The 4,712-nt window shown below is 29.4% G+C and overlaps 1 long non-coding RNA gene across 1 annotated transcript; it reads left to right on the forward strand.

Annotated features, from left to right (window-relative positions):
• The first annotated feature begins 980 nt into the window (after positions 1-980).
• LOC128179384 (uncharacterized) lies at positions 981-2,747 on the forward strand. Its single transcript, XR_008243076.1, has 4 exons — positions 981-1,036; positions 1,397-1,528; positions 1,829-1,940; positions 2,169-2,747. It is a non-coding gene; the product is annotated as an uncharacterized LOC128179384 (long non-coding RNA).
• The last annotated feature ends 1,965 nt before the right edge of the window (positions 2,748-4,712 follow it).

Here is a 4,712-nt window from a genome sequence, read left to right on the forward strand (position 1 = left end):
TCGTATTTATATAGAAAGTGAATTACATCGGGAATAAATCCGTAGTGATTGCAGTTTTGAGAATTGTTGTATGAAAAAAGGCGATGAAGAAAGATCTTTTTGTGATGCATTTTGTACCCATCAAACAGATGAACTGTTGTTTACGTTTATTTCGGAAGCTATTGCTAAAAGTATAAACATTGACAATAATTAATAAGATTTTTCTTTTACTCCTCAAACGTAATGAGGCACATTTAACTATAAACTCATGTGAAAATAGAACTGAAACAAAACATATTTATATACTAATATTATGTCGGAATTTAATGTAAATAAAGACACATTTTGAAGCATCAATATGTCTGTTTTCTTTCCTGTTTTGTTGAACAATATGAAGTCTTATGCAAAAGATTTACGTAAGAAAACTAAACGGTCTTTTGTTCTCCGCATTTTTATGTAATATTACCTAATTAATGATAAAGTGCGTGAGAAATATGTATTACCATCAAATATGGTTTTTACCAGACGTTCGGAAATTAACACACCCAATCGTGTTATGCATGTTGAAGGTGTTTATTGTTCGTTTTCGCAGAATATCTTAATTTTGGTTTGAACTTATGATGGTAATACATATTTACAATGAATTACGGAAGTTGATTGTTAAATGGAATGTATAACTAATAGATACTGATACAAATTTTCAAATTTTGTAGATTATTTGAGCATCATGGGTGAAAGCGTTCTTTAACTTAAGATTTATTTGTTGAATTATATTTTGCGAAAGAGAAATATTCTGATCTCAAAATCCAACAAATGGCTCCGACCAAACGCATTATTTTAACAATTATCTTATGTGGAGCTACAGTGGCTGCCCTGAATGAGACAAGTGTTGGAATCTGTAATGTCAAGTAAGACTTCTGTTACAGTTAATACTAAAATTTATCAAAACTTGGTCTATGATACATTTTCAAAATTCATTTTTTTCTTTTCTTATTTTAAAGAGACAATGAAATTAATTGCTGTCCAAATTACCACGAAGTCGACAACAACTGTGTGGGTACGTTGAATAGATGAAAGAAGCATAATCATAGTTTAAATAAAGATGTCTGTTATATATATATATATATATATATATATATATATATATATATATATATATATATATATATATATATATATATTACGATCTATTAAAACTAAATTTTAGCTTAAAACCTAATAGGGTAACTGTTTAACTGTTCTACCGAAAATATTTTTTTAACACGTATTAATCTTATGGAATAGATGACGCATAATTCAATTGGTTGAAAGTATTTATGACATTATTGTAATGTTTTTAATAATGTAATGTTTTCTAAAAGAATTGTTGGAGAATATGTGAAAACATATACTGCCTCGTCTCTTTCATTTGGTAAAGTGTGTCCAGCAGGAAGATGGGGGGATAACTGTTCGCTCGTTTGCCCCATAAATTATTATGGAGTTTTATGCAAGGAAGCATGTGATTGTCATCTTGAAGAAAAGTGTGACTTCAAACATGGCTGTATATCAGGTAAAATGTCTTTTAAAAAAATACCTTAAAGTTATCTTACATGCTCTCTCTCTCTCTCTCTCTCTCTCTCATGTAGAAAATGCGGTAGAACAACGCTCTCAAACGTATATAACATTATCAATAATAAAAATCAATAATTTGGTTAACACTATCTTTAGAATCTTCTTGAAATACCATACTTCAACTAGAAGTTATATGTGTTTTGCAATAGTTATTTTCAAACTTGTTATGAATAATGTTATTCAATGAAACATCTTGTATTTGTTATAAATTCAGTGTTTTTTCTTAAATATGAAATAGAACCGTTTGATTCATCATTTGCACTCTCGACTTATCACACAGTCCTTGTATTAGCTGCATTGTTGATCATCGTCTGTTTTGTGATATGTGTGCCAGCTCGTTGTATCAAAAGGTACACATACAAATAATTTCTATATAAATTGTACATACATAGTAAAAATACTTTAAAATGTCAACATTCACTCTTACGCGAACTAATAATTACAAGTATTTTATTTAATTTTTTGAATACAATTAAATGAGAGGGATTTGTATGTATTTGATAGGTGTCGGTATTTTCCAAATTGTCAGAAGAAAAAAATCTTATGACTCAAAATGCAAATGTTCTTTTATATTTCAGACACAAAGTAAGAAATCTTAACGAATATCTACATGTTTATCCTTCACATTCTTTGGGCAAGAAAACAACTGGATTTTCAGAAACAATACAAGACAACTACACTCAACTAAAGAAAGAAACATTTACTTTATAGTAGACATTTCATTTTGCTTCATGAAGGTTTAAAAAGAGATGCCGATAAAGGAATATTCATATTGTAAGTAAAGTGAATGCTACGCTGTCGATATTTGTTCAATCATCATGTAATGGTACATTTATCATAGATGTACGAAAGTAGAGAAATGAATTACTGCATTACGGTATTATGTACTATTGCGTAATAAATCTGTTCATTTATTATATCATGACAATGTTAACAAAACTGATGGCCTTGTTGATCGCCCTGATAAAACTCTTTTAGAACTTTTTTAGAACATTAATTTTAATTTGATTCTCCATTTTGCTATCATTAATTCATACTTTTCCTGAATTGAGACAACATGAGGATGATTCCTTATGTTTTAACTTTTCTGGCCAACTAGCTTTTAAGAAAAGACCTTTAAGAGTTTTTCATTTTAATGTTTATGTTAATGACCCTATTTTGACCAACCTTATTTCCAGGGATCATAGTTAGAACAAACATGAACTTTTCCCTTTTGAGTAAGCTTTCTATGACTAAAAGGGTTTTTGAGAAAAAAACTCTAAAGAAATTTTCATAGAACATTTTTAAAAGAAACACACTTCTACCCTCAGGGATTATGATTTAAACGAACCCGAATCTACTTTACCTGATAATGTTTTCAAATTGATATACACATTTCAGGCGAAATGGTTTTTTAGAAAAATATTTTTTAAAGATTTTCTCTATTAATTCCTTTGTGAAAAGATGACCCCCAGTGGTCCCATCCTACTACTTGGGATCATGATTTAAACGAACATGAACCTACCCATCATAATTAAGTTTTTACTTAAGTTTCAGCTTTGATGACCAAATGCTATTACAGATGAAGATATTTTCCCCTATAAATCATATATAAAAAATTGACCCACTCCCTTTCGTGCCAACCCTCGGGAATTAGATCTTAAAAAACATGAATCTACACACTCTGAAGATTTTTTTTACATGCATTTAATCTATTCCTGCCAAATTATTTTTCAAGGATTTTTTTAATGGTTTTCGTAATATAATCTAATTTAATATTTACTCTTATGTAAAAAGTTGCTCCCCCTTCCCCAACCCTGGCGATCATGAATTGAAAAAACGTGAATTTACACGACAACTTAATGAGAATTCCACATATGTTTCAATTTCATCGGTCAAATAGAAATTAAGATTAAAAAAAAAACAAAAACAAAAAAATGTCAATAAAGTTTCATTATGTTTTAAATAATCCCTTCCTCCTTTAAGTTTGGCGAAGCTCTTTATTTGAACAAACTTAAATCCTTTTTCTGAGAAATGCTATGTGCTGAGTTTGGGTGAAATATGCAATGTGGTTCTGGAGAGAAAGATAAAAACGAGAAAAGTTTACGACAACGACAATATAATAACAACCACAAATAACAGACACATTTTGATCAGAAAAGCTCACCCAAGCCTTCTGCTCAGAAGAGCTAAAATTAAAAAAAAACTACTACTTTACTTAATATTGATGAATTTCTATTAAAAAAAAAATGTAAGAAATATATATATTAATTCATAGAAAAAAATATAAAATAATGATTCTTTAAAAAAAAAAGAAAAATGTTACCGATAACAATCGTATTTTCATCAAATGTAATTTTTTCAATACTAGTTGTGTTAATACTATTTGTGTTCCTGATATAAAATGGTAGTTTATTTGAATTCTTTTTTAATTGTTTAGATTCACGGAAACATTTAATATTGTACTGATTTGTACATATATTTATTTCCTATCTTCACAGCGATACGTAATATGGCTTTTGAAAAGGTTTAAAAAGGCATGTTTTCCTTATCAAAGCGTTGCCTTTTCCGCACTGTATGGGTGTTCCCCTCGTACCATATACATGTATCCATATATAATAAAATCTGCAACAAACTTGAAAATGTAACATTCAGGACAATCTACAAAAGGTTTGAATTATTTGAGGCAAAACATGGTTTCTCCTCTAAAATAGACAATACTCTTCCTCCTTGGTGTTAGAGAGGTATGACCTATATTACAAACAAGAGGTTACAGGATAAGAATTTGCCAATTAATGTAAACTAAAATTTAAAGGTTCGCCAAGCTTGTGATTTAACACAAACTGTATCCAGGTGCAAAAGTGTCAAAGTCACATAACGTACATACACTCGTATTGAATCGCGAATCAACAGACGGACATATATAAACAGTAGTGTGAAATTATGTTTCAAAATATTTCTTTAAAGTCGACTATCGTCAGAAACTATTTAAAATAATTTAATTCTGATTGTAACGCCTCATTTGATCGGCTAAACAAATTCATATATATCGTATAACATAACTTGCCTACGTCACAATAAGACGCGCGTGCGAAACGTATTAATCCGCTTGACGTTACGTTTAAATTGTGTACAAATTAACA

This window comes from Crassostrea angulata, chromosome 4 (genome assembly GCF_025612915.1).
Source record: "Crassostrea angulata isolate pt1a10 chromosome 4, ASM2561291v2, whole genome shotgun sequence".
In the NCBI taxonomy this organism is placed as follows: Eukaryota; Metazoa; Mollusca; class Bivalvia; order Ostreida; family Ostreidae; genus Magallana; species Magallana angulata.